The 21,163-nt window shown below is 36.0% G+C and overlaps 2 pseudogenes; both read right to left on the bottom strand.

Moving 5' to 3' along the window:
- The window catches only part of LOC101559617, a 72,636-nt pseudogene extending 65,982 nt beyond the window's left edge, over positions 1-6,654 (bottom strand).
- Positions 6,655-7,955: 1,301 nt separating this feature from the next.
- The window catches only part of LOC101593000, a 107,370-nt pseudogene continuing 94,162 nt past the window's right edge, over positions 7,956-21,163 (bottom strand).

The following is a 21,163-nucleotide window of genomic DNA, read 5'->3' as shown; positions in this document are numbered from 1 at the left end:
TTTTCAGAACTGGGGATTGAACTCAGGCCCTTGCGCTTGCCAGAGAAGCACTTATTCCACTGAGCCATCTCCCCGGCCCCTATTGAACTCTTCCTTATAGGTTCTATTCTGGTTCTGCTTGGTTATCGTATCCTAGGCTATTTTTTAATGTACTGTATTCATCACTCTTCTATGAGGCTGACAACTCCTGTTTATATTTATCAAATACTATGTGATTATTCTTCATCCTTTTTGAGACTAGCACAGCATAAGTTTACAATAGTTCCATTAGTGGATGACAATTTTCCAAGTTATGTATTCATTTACATCTATTTATTTATTTATTTAGGGTGTGGAAAGTCTCTTTTAAAGAATGTGGTATGATCTTAATGGTGTGACCCCTGGATGCCTACTAATCCTCTTACCTTCGTAGAGCTAACAAACAAGGGAAGTTATTTCATGGTGCTCTGGCAGAAGTGTAATGGTTGGGAATTTAAATTGGAAGTTTATAAAGAAAAAGGGGCCCTATTGAGTCTATTACCTAAGTGAAATTCAAAATAATAGATATTGAAAACCATTGGTAAGTATGCTTTATTGCCAACAGGAAATATTTTTAGAACATGTTTTGGACAATAAGTGGTAAGAATGCCGTGACCTTCATGTCATAAAAGTCTGGATAGATCCTGCTTTCCAATATGGTGGTGCTCTACTCGGGGAAGTGATTACATCATGTTGATTTCCCTAATCAATGTAATTAATACTGCTATGACCAAAGCTTGAAGGACTTTGTTTTCCTTTTCTACTATGTGAAACAGGCACAAGAAAATAACAATTGCTAAGTAGACACCAAGCTGATGCCACCCTGGTCTTTCAGATTTGTAAGAAATGAGTTTGCAAGTTACCAATACTAACGCATTTCACCATAGCAGCCCACATTGAGACACTACTCATGACTTTGTGAAGGTTGCTAGTCAGAAAATGAAAAAGTTTTCCTGAAGAATTTCAGAAATTATCTCCAAGAAAATCACGGTAGAATACTGGCTAAATCAAAAGCACTGTGCAAGTATTAATTCCAGGGTGAAAAAGAATGAATTCAATTGAAAATGAAGACTTTGGTTTCACTGTTCACTCTGAATGAAGTAATAAAACAGTGAAACTGATGAAAAAGAAGCGAGGCTTTTTCCTTAAATGATCCACATTTCCGAATCACCCACATGTGAGTTTGAAAAAGTATAGTGTTCTTGGCATGCGAAAGAAACTTAATAGCACTGTTTCCTCCTTTTGAAGTCCACAAAAGACCCATTAGCATATTCTATAATTTAACACTTAAAATTGCCTTGGATTATGTAAATCTCCTATGAAATATATCTTACCAGAGATGTTCTGTTGTAGCTGGAAGACCCTTGTATCACTCGCTAGTCTTGCGACCTAGTTCAAGACTTAGAACTGTGCAATTTTGGTATCTGCCCTGCCAAAGCAAGCACACAACTATGTAATTTTGGAGAAGTCACCTCTTTTCCAGTTTCTCTACAGCTTAGCCTCCTCCTCTTGAAACATTAAGTGGTTTGGACTAAATGGTCTCCGAGGTCTCGTTCATCTCAAGTTCTAGTGTGGAATAAAATTAAAAAGCAAATGTACTTTGCACTAAAATAATTACTTGCTATTGAGGATAATTGCTTCCTTTTGGTAAAAAGGACTTGCTCGTTATACTCACTTTATGTCTACAGCACTGTTTTCTATTTACACAGTGTGCCTATAAAGCTATGTGATACTTTTTGAACAAACACAGAAGCACTTATTCTTGCAAATGAATCTTGTTCCATCTTAGGTGGATAAATCCAAGGCTTGCAGATTGATTCTACTGCTGCTGAGATTATCAGATCGAAACCCTTAAGATTATCTTCCACTCTGAAAATGCATACTTTTGAACTTACTGCATGTTTTATGCATTTATTCACTTATCAAAGATATCCTTACTAGAGATAAATCTTAATCTTTTGACTCTTTTGATATTTTCTGTAACAGTAAGAAATCTTTCCTAGCCAGGAGAGGACATGGAAATTCAGTGATAAAGGTGGATAATAGAGCATTTGGTTTCTCAATTGTGTAGCTTAATTATGACATCGAAAGATGGATTTTCTTGACTTATAAAGTAGCAATATTTTAAAGAAAATCTTAAAAGAGTAATTTTGAATGTGGCTTGAAATACATCAGCATATTTAAAATAAATATATGCCTTCTATTGAAGAATGCTTTGAAGTATAACATTTTCAGATTCTGTAAGTTCTACTCTGCCTTTTTAAAGAAAAATCCATTTCATTACTTTATAAATAGATGTACCCAAAATAAACATAAAACTGAAATTTATGAAATTTGAGTTGTAGTGAACAAAACTATATGAGGTAATTTGGCATCCGTGGTTTTCCACTTTCTTCCATAATTCTCCTCTTAAATCATCTTCATCTCTAATTTCCAGAATAAATATATAAAAAAGTTATGAAAGACACATTTGAAAATTCCTTTGGCAGAGGTGTCTTGAAGCATCATGTAAGAAAGTAGAGTAAATGGGTACTGATTCATGGGGCTCCTACTGGGAAACTACATCAGGCTGCTGTCAACATTGTAGCAAGCTCTCCTCCAACCTAAACTGAACTCTCTTCGAAAGCAAAATCACATTGAAAATACAGACAGATATTATCATTGATTTTGATGTATTTATTCTAATTTGATTATTGTGAGATGACAAGCACGACTTACCATGGGTCACAGATTGAGAAAGTGTTCATTTGTTTGCTTCTGCTACTTGTTTTCTCATGTTTACCTGAAACATGGCATAAAATCCCCCAACTCATGCACACTTACATGACAACACAGATTGATGTTTAAAATATTGTAGGTGTGTGAATTCAGCAAAATATTCCAATATAGTCCAGTAGTACATAATAGTAGTGGGTTTTCCATAGGACTGGTAATGTGAGAAATTTTTGACTTGAGCCTTTTACAGCTCAACATATTAATATGGCTTTTGCTTTCCAGTAGTACATAATAGTAGTGGGTAGATTTCTAATATGAAAATCAACTTAGAGAGTGTTTGAGAAATTTTAGAAATATCTAAAACTCAACTGAGTTATCTTCTGTTCTCAAAGTGTATTCCAATCCTCTGTCATTTTTTGTTCTTTATTTATTCATTCATCTAGACTTTACATTTTACCATACGTTTGTCCCACACTAAAACCAAACTAATTTAAATATAATCTGTTTATTATTAGTTTTATCATGCTTTACTAACACAGTCCACTTCAAACCTGGATCAGAAGGAAAAAGAGTTGGTAGAATTCTCATTTAGATTTTGGTTATATATCAATTTCAATAGGGTCAAAATTCTGTTATAAGAATCAAATATAGGTTTGTAGCTATTTTCTGAGAGAAAAATATATAAAGTGCTTGTGAAAAATTTAACATTGCACAACATATTTTTATTAATTTTGAATTGGTAAGAAAACAACATGTTATATCCTGTGTTGGTACAAATTCTATATGATGAACATAATCATTACGTATATCTAAAATGCACCAATGAAATCTAATTGGAAAAGAGGTAAAACAAATAGTTGCCTATTTCAAACATAAAGTATGATCTTTTGAGCAAATCCTCACTACAGTGTGTTTTACTCATCGATTTGAAACTGAGAGCAGCACCTAATCATTTCCATCACCCCAGCTTCATGTTGATTCTCAGAGATGGTTTTTGAGTCACTAGTTTAAAAACCAGTAATGCAGAATATTCCATTGTCATTTAAATATTGTAGGTGTGTGAATTCAGCAAAATATTCCAATATAGTCCAGTAGTACATACTAATAGTGGGTTTTCCATAGGACTGGTAATGTGAGAAATTTTTGACTTGAGCCTTTTACAGCTCAACATATTAATATGGCTTTGCTTTCTATACCTCATTTTTATGCCTTTCTGCTGGATGGTTAATAACAAGATAAAGCAAGACCTATATAACAAGAAATGTAACTATTGTATCTGACAAGGTCAGTCAACTCCCCTCAGGATTTAGCCTGAAACCCTGTACTGCAGTTTGTAGATCCTTTGTCAGTGTCAGCCATGTGGATGAGTCAGGGCCATTGCTTGACCAATTTGCTCTCTGTGAAAGCCTGGGAGAATGTTTTTTCTCCAAATGACTCTCCTTAGGTACACTCTACATTATCGTTCACTTTCCTCTGTGGCCCTATAGTCTACTTGATTAGAAAATTTGGGACACAACTGAGTTACATGATGTCACAGTACAGGTTCTCTTATGTCCTAAGTCCTCACTGACCTTGAAAAGCTAGGGCCAAAGTGTTGGCTGCCCTTGCAGACCTTCTTTTTCCTCTAATTTTTGGTCTGCAAACTTAGGTTGTCAACCCTCCAGAATAGAAGCTTTATTATTATTATTGTACAACATAAGCAGTTGAGCTTAACCTTGCTATCTGTCTGAATATCGAACATCTTAGACATAACATGGAACAGGTATTTTGACAAAACTAAACAAAAAAGGGAATACAAATGAAGGGCCATTTTGTATCTGTAGAGTCAAAATAGTTAGGATAAATACACAGATACTTTCTCTTAATTCAGTGAATAGAAATAGTTGTTCTAATAATGTTTGTGGACAAGATATCATGTCTGCATCTTGTACTATGAATAACCACTAAGAAGGCAACAATATGCAATGTAATAATTACTGAAACTGTCTTACTAATTGGTTTTGAAACTACCTCATTGCTATTTGTTTCTCAATAAAATTATTTTAAAAACAGAAACAAGGAAAGTATTCTCACAATTTCACATTCACTCATGTCCTTACACTCTTCAGTGACAGGGGTGTTACATTCACCACGGGCCTCGCTCACCTCCAAAACAACACTGGCTCTTTGTGTATTGACATCAGTTCTCTTCAGCATAGACTTTCCAATTGTCCGCCAGACTTGTCCACTTTAATGTGTACTCAGAAATAGCAGCAGAATTCAGCTTTTATTGCTCTGAGTCTTGGTCTTACGTGGCTTGGTTGATCTTGTCAAGTCCATTAAAAAAACTGTTGGTATGATTTTGTGGTCACAATATGCATGACAGCAGTGCTATTTTAATTTTATTTTATGATTCTGAAATATAATTCATATCCCAATCCTTCTCCAGTAATATGAGGATTAATATGTTGCAGTTGATGCATTATTGAATTTTATCGAATTATGAAATCTGATATGTAACATTTAATTTAAATTTCTAAGTGTTGTAAACATATAATAGGTTTTATTTATCAATACGCTATTTTCACTGTCTCAGAAAATGAAATAGTTATCTGCAATTTGTACATATTTCTGCAGCAATCCAAGTCTCTGTTTAACTAGATTTTCCATTTCAATGATGATGTTATTCCTTAGGTAACAGAAGTGCTCATAACCAACTCTTATATTCCTTTTCCTATATATTCCCATACAGAGAGTGAAAAAAAACTTCAAATGTTTGGAACCCATCTATGTGTCATCACATACTAGTAAGTATTGAGTGCATTCTGTTTCTTTTGCTTTGTTATAGCCCATTAATTCACCACTTTTGCAAATGTGGAAAATAACTGAGTTCACATTAAACCAAGCAGTGTTAAAGAGTGTTAAGCACTAACATATGATATTCATCTAATTAAAAACATTTTATACCATAATTTGTATCATCTGTAGTACTATTCATCATAATAGTATATGGTTTATTTCCACATTTTAATTCCTTTAAGATAGATACTAAAATTTGTTTAAAAATTAATTCTGATTTATATATCTGAATGAAAAATAGCAAGCTAATTTTCTTTTTTATTTTGTTTCTTTATTTATTTTGGAAGCAGATACTTTATTAACTGGCCAAATCATAAAAACACCATGGTAGATACCTTAGTTCATCCTTCTAATAATCCTGTTGATCTGGTCTTCCCTGTTTCCAGCATTTCCACCTTCCACAAGATGGGTGGTCTTTTTCTTCATTTCACCTTGTGGAGATGATAGCTTCAACAGCCACAGGAAGTTATTTGCCTGCGTGAAGAGTTTTCAAACAGTATAGAGCTCGTGAATCAGATCCTCTCTGTAGATGATGCCATATTTACCAAGAGATCCAGCAATCAATGAATTATCTGTCAAGGCAATTTGCTTCTTATTGATGTTGCCATAGCCACGCTCATATATTAAGTTTATTTACTGACTTCAGGTTTGGGTACCCCCGCGCAACTTATGGCTCCACAATTCTCAGCATGTTAATTGAAGTCTTGTTGAGCTTAATGAAGGTACCATTGAAGATTTAGTGAAAGTGAAGAAGCTGCAACACCTTGTGGCCCTTTGGGCTATCATCACTGGTAACCCTAATCTGGATGACAAATGCCAGTTTGGGCTCTGCAGGGACGTAGATGTTGCCAGCATTTCTTGCCATCCTAACCACTCAGATCTCAGTTCTGTGTATCAGTTTGTACTCCTTATGATAGTGCCAGGCTTTTTCATAGATGAGCTTCCTCCTAGAGTTGTGAAGCATCTTCTGGCAAACATCCTTTTCAGGTGTGTCATCTTCAACTCCGCAAAATGTCTTAGCTTTTTCTTAACAGTTTCTCGCACAGCAGGAACCTTCTTTTTCTTCTCTTCTATACTCTCCATGGTTCCAACTGGAAAAGACACAACTTATTTTATAGAATGCTTGAAGGTCATGTTTTTTAAATCCATCCAGAGACCTCTTAGGTAGAAATGCATGACCTAGTATGCCTATTTTAAGTATGCACACAATGATATTACTTAAGACTTGAAGTGAGGTCTTAGGTTATAAGGTGTCTAATTTTCTTTTCTCAGGCTTTGAAACCTAGTGTGAAGGCATATTCTGCTGAACCCTTAAATGCAGTTCACTGCTACCAGTCCAAACTGAAAGAAGAATTGACCCCCAATACTTATCCTCTAGAAAATGTAGCAGATGGTGACACAAACACACAGGATATCATAAGGGACCTCGTGGATGATGTCTTCACTGTAACAGAGGATGAAATGAAGATAAGGTTCCAATAGGAATAGTAGTTACAAGAATAGGGCAGTCACTAAAGCAAAGAAGAACCCTCTGTTAAGAGAAAGAACTGATCTATGGGGCCTTTTTTTGTATTGGGTATCAAAATTAGGACCTTGTGCTTTCCAGGTATGGGCTGTGCTGACCAGCTGTATCTCCAGATGTATGAGGCTGTAAGTAGGTTATTTCATCACACACACGTGGGAGAGTACCCTACATGTACTAAAACACCCTTTGAGGGGTAAGAATGAAAGCTATATGTGTGCTTGTTTGGAAAACATACATATTCAGCAACGTGAAAGGTCAAACAGCATATGTCCTTTCTGGGCTTAGAATCAAGCCTACTAGATTTTGCCCTTCTCTTGCCTCATTTATCTTTACTTCTTTCTCAACTAAGGGCATGCAACCCATCTGGTCTAGGAGAGGATGAAGCTATTCATTGAACCTACAGCTGGTGTTGGAGGAGCTTCTGTGCTCTCTCATAACTTTCAAACAATTTCTCCAGAAGTAAAGAACATTTGTATTGTGCTAAATTGTGGAAATGTAGACTTAACCTCCCTAACTTGGGTGAAGCCAGCTGAAAGGGCAGGTCCTTAGCAGCCATTCATTTACAAAATGAGAAGTGACTGAATGTCTCTACATACATAAAATTATTCTTTTCCACACTCCCCTCTTAGCTTTCAAAATCATAATGGACAATACATTATCTTTCAGCAAAATTTTATATTTAAAAAAAAACTAAGCTGTAATATAAAATACCTAACTGAGACGTTTGTTAGACCACCAAAAGTATTCTGTAAATAAGATAGACAAACGGTAGGCTAACACAGAAACTATGAACTGCCCCATCACAGCCTACAGGCTCCCATTCTGGAAGTGCTAACTGGCAGCATTGAGGCAAAATTTATTATTCCATGTCCACCTCAGGGCTTGTTGAAGAAATTTTACTTTTCACCCAAGGTACTGGTTCTGGAACATATGGGTCATAAGTCCATTTGGGGAAAACTCATTTATAGGGTTCATCAGTACTGTCCTGAAATTTTAGCCTCCCATCAAAAGTACACTTCATACTATTTTTATGGACTATTGGACTATATTGGGTTAGTTTGCTGAATTCAAGAACCTACAATCTTTGGTCTGGCATCAAGTATGAAAAAGGCTTTAAAGACTTCTTCAAATACAGCTGCTTTAACTGCAAGGGAACATCATGTCTGACAAAACAAAACAAAAAAATAAAGGAGGATATAAATAAAGGACCATTTTTATAAAGATGTAGATAGATAGATAGATGATAGGTAGATAGATAGATAGATAGATAGATAGATAGATAGATAGATAGACAGATAGATAGATGATAGGATAGATATGTAGCTGTTTTCTCTTAGTTCATTCGTTGAAAATAAAGGTTTGTACTAATATTGCTTTAGACAAGATATCACATCTCCATCTAGTCCCCTGAATGACTACTACAAAGACAACAATATGCAATGTATCAATTATTGTAACTGCCCTACTAACGTTTTTTGAAACTGTTTTGCTGCTATTTTATTTTTTTCTCATTAAAGTGAATAATAAAAAGAAAAGTACACTCCATGTGGCCATGGGTATCTAAAGGTTCTTTGATGTTTCCCTGGAAGTCCCACTTTGTCCTCAGTTCCACCTCTTTAAACCACAGTACATCCTCTCTACTGAAGAACACGTAACACATTACTGCCATCTTAGTAAAAATTTTGAAGGGATGACCACTCAGAACAACTCTCTTGATGACCATTCTGTCTGGATTCACTGACAACAAATACCCTCTAGCATTCCACTGCTTTTCTGCTTGAAAAGAAGCACAGGTGCAGGACGAAAAGTAATTGTTTCCTGTACTGTTGCTACCAAGGCTACATCATCAGTTAGAAATCTCTGAAATGTGTGTTTATCCACTGCAGTGTGCTGAGAGAATAAAGGTGAGGCTCAGAAACATCTGAATCCACAATGGAAGATCAGTTCCTCTTTGGCTTTCACAGACTCAGTGCTGCCTGGGTCCTGGCTCACCACCATGTTCAATGCTGACGTCTACTGTTCATGAGGTAGCAAAGAAAATACAATCAAGGATGCTCCTCACATGAAGTCCTCAATCACTGAGACAGGGACTCCAGAGACACGAAGTGTGTCATACCTGCCCACCTCAGCTCCTTCAGCCTCTTTTTCTGCAATGTCTTTAAAGGTGCATTTCCAAGTATTAGCATAGTTCTGAAACTGAAACACAAGATTAATCTTAAGGAAGGTTTTCCTTAGGATCCCATGGAGATGTTCAAAGTCTCTTGAAGCCTCTGTATTTTTGAAATCAAATTCTAGCAGCCGCATCATGGGGTGTGTCCATTTCCTCTGGAAACATCTTCTCCAATCTTTCTTGTTTATATTTCTCCAACATTTTTTTCCTCAGCCTCTTCATCCCTTTTCTCATCATATAGATCATCATGCACAGACTCCCCTATTGCTATAGTTTCACATTCCTCCTCCTCCTCTTCACTACTCTCACACAGAGATTCCTCTTCCATAAAATCCTCATATTCTATATCATCATAGTCATCTCCCTTCCTCACCACTTTCACCACCTTCATCCAAAATCCATTCAGCTCGGTAACTGGATATTCCTTTGGGGATCTTCCTCACCGCCTTGGCACTTTCCTTCAACAAATCCTTTGCCACACTCAGCTTCTCTTCAGTAGGCCATATTTGTGTCCTATCCACTGGATCTGGGACAACCTCTTGTTTGCGAAGACTCCTGTCTGGTAAGGTCTGCCTTCATTAGGACCTTAATGTCTTCTTCCATTTTAGCAGCTACAGCACCTGTGGCATGTACCACCATTGCCATGCCCGCATACTTCTGAGATGTAATCACTCTAGGACTTGAAGGAAAAGGGTCCATAGGGGCATCAATCTGTTTCATTTGAAAATCACCATTATCAATGATATGTACCAAGCTGTTTACATTCAAAGTCTGCCCACAAACATAGGCTGAGATTTTCAAGGTACCCATCAAGTAATTCACTTCATTAACTCTCTCTCTCTCTCTCTCTCTCTCTCTCTCTCTCTCTCTCTCTCTATTTTTCTTTCCCCGCCCCAAAACTGGGGATTGAACTCAGGCCCTTGTGCTTGCCAGGGAAACCCTTATTCTACTGAGCCATCTCCCTGGCCCCCTAGCCCACTGCCTGAGCAGCATTCCTGCCTCCTGCTGAGTGTCTAACAGGAAGAATTTGTTATCAGGAAAGCGCTTCTCCACTACTTTACTTAGCTTCTTTCGGGAATCTACCTGTTTCTTCGGTGGAAGACCAGAAACCCCTTAGACAGCTAATGTATAGGTGGAAAGGCCCTGAGCAAAGAGGCAGGAAAGGCAGTAATCACCATTGCTGTCCCAACCCTCCGGGGGACCAAGGAGGAACAGGATGGTATCAGCCACTGTAGCCATGTCTAACACAATGTGCAGATCCCCTGGTTTTAGCAGATGTAAAAAGCCACCGATGTTCCCATCTGGGGCAGAGCAGCCTAAAGCGATTTGTTCTCTTCCGTTCCTGAAGGTGCACTGTTTCTGTTCCTGTGTTCCCATCCGGAAGCAGACGAAAGACATCGGGCCAGGGAATTCTACTATGCAAAGGCACCACCAGCACCTGATGAAGAACCCCGTCTTTGCAGCAAAGCTGTCTCTTCTCTGCCAGAACCGCCTCCTTTTTCTGCTCTCTGCGTTGGCTGGCACGATACCTGTGGTCTACTCTGCTGAGCTCTTTACACCAGCCTTTCAATTCCACAAGGACCTTGTCTTCCCGCTGTGTGGATCCTGGACACCAGTTGGCCTGCCTTCATGAGCTGTATTATGCTGCTTGAGCAGACCAGACTGGTGCGCCGCCGTGCTCCTACTCATGTGCGCCAGCCAGCAAGCTAATTTTCTAAGCTTATTTCTCATAAAAGCAGCCAAATGTGAGAGAAAAAAGTATGTAAAAGGAATATGAGAATAAAAGAAGAGGAAAAAATGTTCATTAGAAAATTTAAAAAAGAGAGAGAAAAATATTCCAAATTATCTGAATCTACCGCTCAGTAGCTCTTTCCTCTTGAATAAGTTCATTCTCTTTTCCCAGTATGTTTTCTACCCTTCAGGTTCCATTTTCTCTTTCAGGTTCTCAAACTAAGGAGACGACATGATGTTTGCACTTGTGGATCTGATTTATTTCACTTAAGAGTATGGTCTCTAGTTGCATCCATTTACCAACAAAAGTCTCAAATTTAACCTGTTTTAGAGCTGCTGAATAATACCCCATTGTGTTAAAATACCACATCTTCTTCATCCATTCCTCAGTTGATGGGCATCTAGGATGTTTCCAGGATTTAGCTGTGATAAACATGAGTGTACATATATCACTGTGATGTGTTAAATTCTTCTGGAAAAATACCCATAAGGGAAATAGCTGGTTTGAATGCAATCTCCAATACTAGCTTTTTAAAGAATCTCCACGTCGATTTCCATAGTGGTTGTACGGGTCTGCATTCCCACCAACAGTGGAGAAGGGTTCTTTTTTCCCCACAGCTGCTCCAGCATTTGTTATTGGCTTACTTCTTGATATCAGCCATTCTTTCTGAAATGACATTGTGTCACAATTTTGTTTTAATTTGCAATTCTCAAATCACCAATGATGTTGAACTTTTTTTTCATATATTTACTTGTCATTTGTATTTCTTCATCTGGAAATTATATATTCATCTCAGATGCCCAGTTTTGGATTGGATCTTTGAATTTGGGGGGCCTGATTTTTGTTTATTCATTTATATATTCTACAGAGAAGGCCTTTGTTGGAAGGAAAGTTGACTATAATTTTTTGCCAGTTTATAGGTTTTCTTCTTAAGTATGATATATTCTAATTTTTGAAATAGTTTAAAATCTTCTTCTCTATGAGATTTCCAATCCCATTTGTTCTTTAATAAAAAAACCCTGAATTTAAGTTGTTAAATATTATGTACTAATAAAGATAATAAGAATAAATGAATAAAAATTATGTGCAAACTATAACTCACATTCTATGAAAATGTTAATTTGTTTCCCAGCCTCCTCCAGAATTTCCCCACTTTTAGTTCTCACATCAGAATACAAGAGATATACAGAAAACAATTCCCTAATTTGATCTAGAATATACTTACATGGCCCCCTTTATCAGCAATAAGAAAAGTATCATGAATTTGGTAATTGTCAAGGATTTGAGGGCATAAAATCATAAACTTGATTGTAAGTCTTTCACAAGTAACCAGCTCTAAAAATAAGTATATCAAATTTTATTTAATAACAGCCACTATTAAATATATATATATATATATATATATATATATATATAGAGTGTATATATATAGTGCATATATATGAACTTTATTAATCCTCACTAAAATTTGAAAAAGTTTATTATAATCCCTGAGATACAGAAGAGGAAAATGAGGTATGAGTGACATCACCCCTGCCCCTAAAAAATACTGGATGTGGAATTTGAATTGAGGTGGATTAGTTCCCAGAGCCATGCCTTTTCCCCTGAGTAGTATATTTCCCAGATAAATCTCTAGCCCTTCTATGAGATTATATCAACTTCCTTACTCTTTCCCTTGGGATAATCTGCTCAGTTTTAGTTAATAACCACCATAATTACACAAGGGTCTGAGGATATCCCAAGGCTCCAAAATAATTGACAAAGTAGAGTGCTGTTTCTGAATGTATGATCTCTGCACATTTCATGGGAAATTTTGAAAAAATAATAATTACAATAATAATGGAGAATTGAGAACAGAGCTCGGTCTGCACTTTTAAAGTTCTCTCTCACAAACCCGCAGTCCACTGCCACTTAGCCCAGTTTTGTTTGTTTGTTTGTTTGTTTGTTTTTTTTTTGTATTTTTGGAGGATAAAAAAACAGAATTTAATTTCCCTTCCAAAAAATGTTCTGTATGATTAATATGGAAATCATTCCTACACTCTTAAGAGTGAAACACAATAACCAAATGGCTTCATGCTTGGGCAAATCTGCCCTCCCCCAAATCTATAAACTTTTAGAAACGAGGCAGGAATTCTAATGTTTTCTTGTTAAACTCCATAAAGGTTACTGTAGTAAGTAACTTATAAGTTACAGATACATATTACTGTTGAGGGAAAAGTAATTTGTTGTAATCATTTTTAATTATAGTTATTTTTAATTATCTTTGCTCTATGTGTAAACATTAAAAACACAAACAGTGCTGCAATAGCACAGATGGTTGGTGCTGTTACCCAGGCTGTCAAGCGCCCGTTGAACACCACTGCTTCCTTTTCCCTAATTGTAAGGAAAAGCAATAAAGTTGCTCTTGGAAACTATTTTCATGTTTGAGAAACCTGGCGGTTACCAAGGATGGGAGAATATGTTGCAGAAATTCCCTGCCACTTCTTTTTTCCCTCAGCAATGCTATTGAATTCCTCTCCACTAGAGACCCTGTTCACAATGAAAAGTTCTGGGGTACCCAGTGGTCAACCTACATGTGCCCATATGGTTGGTTGTACTCCAACACAACCAAACAGCCAAGGCCTAAAATGGCTTTATGAAGTCCCTTTTTGAAACTTAAACATATGAACTGACAATATTAAGTATGTATATGGGCCAGTGTCCCAAACACCTGTCTTATTGAAATCCACAAATGATAACCTAAGTAAAACTATTTAATACTGCAAAGTTTTACTGAGAGTAGCTTATTGATAGGAACATATGATTTTAAAAAAAATAGCTCCATTTATGGCAACTGACATGGGAACTATTTTATCTGCCCCCTGGTGGTCAGAATGGAGTGGACCTCCTTCTTTGGAATGTCCCTCAAATACAAAACTTTGCTCTGTGTATTTAAAGTCAAATATCAAATGGATTTCATTATCTAATATTGAATTGTTCAAATCAATGCAAAGAAAGAAACTGTGCTTGGCTCTTTGATATTGTTCAAAAAATATTGCTCATATATATATATATATATATATGGTATAATTTATATATTATAATATATATATTGTACATTTAAAATTGACTATGCAGACATTCTGGGCTGTATCCTTAACCAAATTAAAGAACAGAAGCCCACTCAAAACATAAAGTCCAGAGACAGTCCGTATCATGCTTGATGGTAGTGAATAGAGTAATTGTTTTCTATACTGAAGTCCAGGTTTTACAACCCATCATTCTGATGATCTTGGGGGTGGACACAAAGAACCTTGAAGAAAAATGTGTATAATACTTAACTTTCCTACTTCATGTATTTCTTTTAATCTTCAGTGGTGCCTAAGTACTGCTATGGTCTGAAATCAGGCGTCAAAGTCTAATCACCTTTGGGAGTGGAGCAATTGGGAGGTGAGTAGGTCATGACCCTAGTGCCCCCTTAAATTTGTGCCCTCTAATGAAAACTTCTTAGAGAATGGTCTTTGTTCTCCAATACAAGGAAACAGGCAGAAAGTTCCATATATGAACCAGGAAACAGACCTTCACCAGATACCAAATATGTCTATGCTTAGATCTTAAACTTCTCAACTTTCAGAACTTCGAGAAATAAATTCTATCATTTACAGCAGTCTATGTCATTTCCTTGTCAGAATCCAAATAGACTAAGACAGATACTAATCTATAAACTGGTCCACAAGCCCAAGAGATAAATATTAGATAATCTCTTTTCCTAGGCAGAGATGAAATGAAGTAATGTATCGGGACAAGTTTCATACTGAAATTTAGGAAGAAAATTCTAAATTTGTAAAAGTTACCTTCTCTTCCATACACATGTTTGGCAACTTATATATCTTCTTTAGAAAAATGTCTATTCAATTGTTTGCTTGTTTTAGTTTAGTTGGATTATTTGTCTTTTTGGTGTTGAGTATTTTTTTAACTTTAATAGTAGATTTCATATATTAATCCCTGTTGGATGAATAATTTTCAAATCTTATCTTCCATTCTTCAGGCTATTTTGTGACTTTGTTTGTTTTGTTCTTGGTTGCACAGAAACTTCTTCACAATAAGTATGAAGATGTCTAAAATCAAATTTTAATTTATTATTGCAGGTGCCAGATGGTCAACCCAACAGTTCATTTATGTTTTATCTCAAAAACAAGATAGCAAAGAGGGTTTTATAACTGCATGTCAATTTTGTGATAGAAGTGCCCTTATAAAAACCAGGCTACTTTCCTCAAAATGTGCATCAATTTCACAGCAGCATCCTCTCAACTTTGGGAATATGACACAGTGTGAACCTGTCAAGATTTCAGTTACTTTCAACACATCCCATAATGAGTACACTTGATTATGTATATTAGCTGTTGTGAACAGTGATACAGCAAACATAGGTGTGTGGTTATCTCTTTGATGTGAGAACTTACCTAGTTCACTACCACCATATGCCTCCATGTGGGATCATTGACTCATATGATAATTTTATTTTGGGTTTTTTTTTAGGAATCATCATACTGCTTACCGTAAGAGCTCATCTGACTAATGTTCCACCAATAATGTATAACCATTTCTATTTCTGCTTATCTATCCCAGTATTTCCTTTGCTTCTTTGATAATCCCCATAGGAATTAGGGTAAAATGTCTCACTGTGATTCACATTTGCATTTCCTGATAATTAGTAACCTTGAGCATTTTGTCCATACACATTTTTGGCAATTTGCTATCTTCTTTAGAAAAATGTCTATTCAATTGTTTGCTTGTTTTAATTGGATTATTTATCTTTTTGGTGTTGAGTTTTCTTTTTAACTTTACTAGTATATTTCATATATTAATCCATGCTGGATGAATAATTTTCAAGCATTATCTTCCATTCTTCAGGGTATTTTGTGATTTTGTTTGTTGTATTATTGGTTACATAGAAACTTCAGTTTGATATAAAGTCATTTGTTGATGATTGGTCACACATTTGGACTCATCCAAAAATTATTGTTGTCTATACCAATGTTTTGAAGTACTTCCCTTATGTTTCCTTTTTTTCTGTTATAATTGCTGGTCTTATATTTAAATATTGAGTAGATTTTGAATTGATTGTTGTAGATGTGAGGGGATAGGAGTTTTGATTGATTATTCTGCCTATGGATATCCAATATTTCCAGCACCCTTTATTGAAGATGCTATCACATTTTCATTTGTTTCAGACATCCCTTAGGATTCACATTTAATGATCATGTTTTAAAATCAGAAGTTAATGCAGTTTTAGTAATAGAAAGTTATGTTTTACTCAACATCTTATTCAGACCACAATTACAAAAATCATAAACTCACATTCAAAAATAAGAACAAATGTAAGAAAAAAAAAATAACATGTTGAACAAAGACCTCAAAATGACTATACACAAAATAAGTATGCTTACTATATAATATAATGACTGTATAAATTCTGGTAAGAGTATTTTTGCAACTGTTTATTTATCCTATTTCATTCCAGAGTTCTCAAGCTAGGTGTGTACCCATGTATCTGAGAGTCCTCCTGTCCTTCAGGTACTATGTTCTAACTTGTAGTCCTCAGCCACTCCCACATCACACTTAACTCTGACCATTTCCCTATAGAGTAGATTTTGAATTCAAGGTAGCAAAATACTCTTCCAGTTTTCTCATGGCTGATAACTTCTAATTATGAAACCAGATATACAACATTTTCTGAGTAGGCTTTCACCCTTGAAAATCAGTTGTTAATTTATTATGTATTTGGTACAGGGTCTCACTCCACAGCTTTATCTCACAGTAATTCACCTGTCTCAGCCGTCCCTGCTCTGGGATTACAGGTGTATGCCACCATGACTATTTTCAGTGGCTGGCACAGCATACCTTTGGTTCAGGGACTGACAGGACATACTATACCAGGGATCAAACCCAGGTCTTTGCACTGCCAAGTAGGTGCTGAGACTGCAGAGCTATCTCCCCTTCTCTTTAGCATTGTTTATTAGCCTTCATTTTTTCATACCTCTCCTTTTTAGGTTGTGCCTTCACATCTTTGCTCATAACCAAACAAAACCCAATCCAAACTCCAACTTTGAAGAACTATTTTTAGTCAGGATCTTAGTTATAATTTACTACATATATCTGTACAAAACAGTATTCATTAAGTAGGTTCACAGGCTCAGAAGTGGTAGAAAAGTGCAAAATATCCATCTAGATGCTGAAGGGTGAGGGGATCCAGTCAAAGGTTAAAGACCTCAAGCTCACAGGACAGTGAGGTGTGAGTCTGTGTTGGAAACTCGATGTGTCTGGATTGGAAGGTTGCAGAGTCTGCACTGGATTGAAGAAACTAGAGATGCATATCCAACAGCAGTGGTGAAGACCAATGTTCCCCCAAAGAGAAAATAAAAGGAAAGATTTTTATTTTCTTTCCTTTTTTATTCTGTCCAGGATATAAACTAATTGGTTCATGCTACCAACATCTCTTACTCTGCTATCTTACACAACAGTCATCCATAAACACATTGAGAGTTTTACAAATCTGATGGTTTGTTCCAATTGTTTTAACATTCAACTGTCCTAATCAATTCCATTCATGGTTCAGAAGTTGAACAGCAAAAACAGTCTTAAAATATTTACTGAAGAATAGTCATATGGTTATAGATAGGGCAATATTGGAATATGGACTGGATCTAATACTCCTCATACAGCAGTTTGCTTCCATGTAGAATTTCCTCTACTTGATGACTCCTAGGAATCCCACAGCCAAATTTCTGGTGTGATCTCATGATGTTGACAGGATGTTAGTGGCAAATATTTTGTCAGAAACTTGACTCAGGTAAGTGTAATATATTTTGTCTCACCACAGAATATGCATCTTCAAAGGCTAAGTCTTAATCTGTAAAGTATGATCAAAATAAAAATATGACTGTACAAGTGATGCACAGTGTAGGCTAAATAATCTCTGCTCAAATTATCTCATTCTGTGTACTCTGCAGGAGAAATAGGCGAGTTAGACACATGTTATTAGCTCATAGGAGTCATACCCATGTCTGCATTTCCTCCAGCTCATGTCAATGAGCAAAGTTCATTTATTAAAATACAAAGCCACCTATGAAATTTGATATAAATGAAGAGTACACATCTCTTAGGATTTGCCCAATGGGAAATAAGGACAGGATTTTGGAAATTTTTATATTTGATTACTCCTTGAAGAAAAAATATATAATAGTTGAAGAGGGGAACCCTGGATAAAAAATGAAAGACACAGTTATAAAGGAACATTTTGAATGAAGAGATGTAAGATTATATGTTGATGACAAGAGTCCCTAAAGGCACATTAGTATGATGGAAGAATTTAAAAGAAAAAAATGGAAAGCCTGATATTTGATTCAGAAAGAAATGGGCACAACGTCATTCTGGAAAAGGAAAGAAATGTGATGAAGCAGTGTTTCAGGAAGATTAATTTTGCAAGCACTGTGAAGAATAGATTGGCGTGAAACTGAATTGAGAGAAAAGACCTAGGAATCTGTCGAAAGAACCCATGTGTGAAGTTATGAGAGCCAAGACAAAATGGCAACTGCTGAAATGGAAACAAGTAGGAAAAGTGGAGCGTCATTACATGGAGCATCAGCAGTCTCCAACTTTAAAGTAAATCCAGCTGTGAAGTAGAAGTTAAACTGGCTGTGTGGCAGCACCAGCCATGCCTATAATAGTACATCTGTCATTGTCTATTGCTACAGATAGAAGGGTTTCCAAATAATGAACTTCATGTCTACAATTCCCTCCAATCCTGAAATGATCTCCCAGTTGCTATAATTTGTGCTCTGATGGTTTCATGAAAATGGTTATTTCTTGATTCTAATTACACTGGTGGCTTCCGAAATAAAAAAAGGGGGCTCTACGTATTCTGTGAATTTGTTTTGCATTGACCTCTTCTTTATGAAGTGTTTTGTCTTGTATCATCGGCAGCACATACCTGAAACACTCCAACATAATAGACTACTGCTGCCTAGAGATCACTGTAACTGGTATTGTTAAAAGTTACCAGCAATTCATATCTGAATCTTCCAACAGCATCATGCTTCCTGGTTCTGGTGAAAATTGCTGGCAGTTTGCCACAATCTTTGTTCTTCCAACGTCCTGGGGACTGAACTGAGAGTTTACAGTTTAGGATCTGATCTTCCAAGTTTTATGGTTTCTTCTACCTGTTCTGTAACACAGCATTGAGTATGTTAGAAACTGGATCCAGAACACTATTTTAGTTAATCTTACACTCTGGATCTCAAAACCGCTCAAAGAGATAAAGCAAGTAGCAAGAAGCAGATCCAGGAGGGCTGGCCAAATGGCTCAGTGGACTAAGTGCCTGCAAGCAGGCATAGGGGCTGGGGATTCAATCCCTGGGCCTACCATGCCAGCCCCACCCCCAGGGTACACTGAGACAACAATTGAGATGGGGCATGGTGGTGCACACCTGTAATCCCAGATCTTGGGAGGCTATAAACAGGCTGACCAATAGGAGTCCAATCTAGTAGTGAGATCCTGAACAACCTGTAGACCCTTCCTTAAAATACAAAAAAAAAAAAAAGAAAGAAAGAAAGAAAGAGAAAGAAAGAAAGAAAGAAAAAAGAAAGAAAGAAGAAAGAAAGAAAGATAAAGAAAAAGAAGCAGATCCAAGAAAAGGTACAAAATAAGTTGATTCATGAATCAAATTAAATATGCTTAAATGATAAATAAGAGAATGGTAAAAACAGATTTTAAAGGAACAGATTGAAACATATGTGGGTCAAACTGTGAATTCAAAAGAAAGACCTATTCTTGATTGCTGACCTATTAATCATCTCCCTCTTTATGATACTGTGAACTTCAGATGTAAGGTATATGGAGTACACAAAGTTGTAATGCAATTTGATGAATTTTATCAGTGTCAAATATGTGTCTCATCCATCCGCAAGCCCAGAGATAATTTCTCATCTGACGACTTTACTATATTTGGCTTTGAGTTGCTAATGTTGATTCTCTTTATTTGTCCTAGTTTTTAAAAAAAAAAAAAAAACTGGGGATTGAACTCAGGGAAGCACTTATTCTACTGAGCCATCTCCCCAGCCCCTTGTCCTAGTTCTTTAAAGTTGTCCCCAACACCAAACTAGGAAGCAGAGGATCGACTATATAGAATGTCGTTTGGATCTTCCCATTGCTAATTTATATTTATAGTGTCTTTTTAATCAATCCTACAAAGACCTCAGCAATTTTGTTACCCTTTTCAATGAACCATGTTTTGAATGTGTTGATATTTTTCAATTTCTTTTTATTTTCATCATTTTTCTATCAATAATGTTACCTCTTCTGAATAGTTTATTCTTTACTGATATGTTTCAAAATGTTCAATGCTTCACTTTAATGAATATGTTCTAATTTCTTTATTGATTTTTATACCTTTGTGTTTGAAATATATTTTGTATTTTTCCTATTATTTATTTCTGCATCAATCTAATTGCATTTATGGATCTAATATTTTATATTAGGTGATTCAATGGAAATTTATCTAGACATGAATTTTCTAAGTTTGTTAGCATTTACTCATTAGATCAATTTTAATGTATTAATGAAATAGCCTGTATCATTTTCAGATTTATTTCTACTTATTCTAACAGTTATTGACAAAATGTTTAGTACCTGATGGAGTGGTTCTGGAGAGATAGCCCAGCAGAATAAGTGCTCGCCTGGTAAGTGCATGATCCTGAGTTCAATCCCCAGTACTGAGAAAAAAAAAAAAAGAAAAAAAAAGATGGAGCAAATGGTTATTTCTTTTTTGAATTTAATTTTATGGGGATGTTCTCTTCTGATCTTCTTAGTTGAAAGTGCTGTTTGGCCTTATCATACATTTTTGTCTCATTTTTCCTTTTATCATAAAATATTCCTTTTTACATTTACTAATATTATTCTTTGTTTTAATGTTATTATAGTTCCAGCAACACGCTTTTGGTCAGGTTTGTATGCTGTTTTCTTCATTCTGTACTTCTAGCCTTCCTTATATTGATATTATGACTACCTAAAAAAAGCAAATAAGTTGTTTTTTATCTGTTTATAAAATATTGTTTCTGGGCTGGTGAGATGGCTCAGTGGTCTAAAGCACCTACTTGGAACAAGTTTGGCAGACACAGGGACCACG

The sequence above is a fragment of the Octodon degus genome, unplaced genomic scaffold, assembly GCF_000260255.1.
Source record: "Octodon degus isolate 3935 unplaced genomic scaffold, OctDeg1.0 scaffold00012, whole genome shotgun sequence".
Taxonomy (NCBI): domain Eukaryota; kingdom Metazoa; phylum Chordata; class Mammalia; order Rodentia; family Octodontidae; genus Octodon; species Octodon degus.
This window is presented reverse-complemented; position numbering and strand designations above follow the sequence as displayed.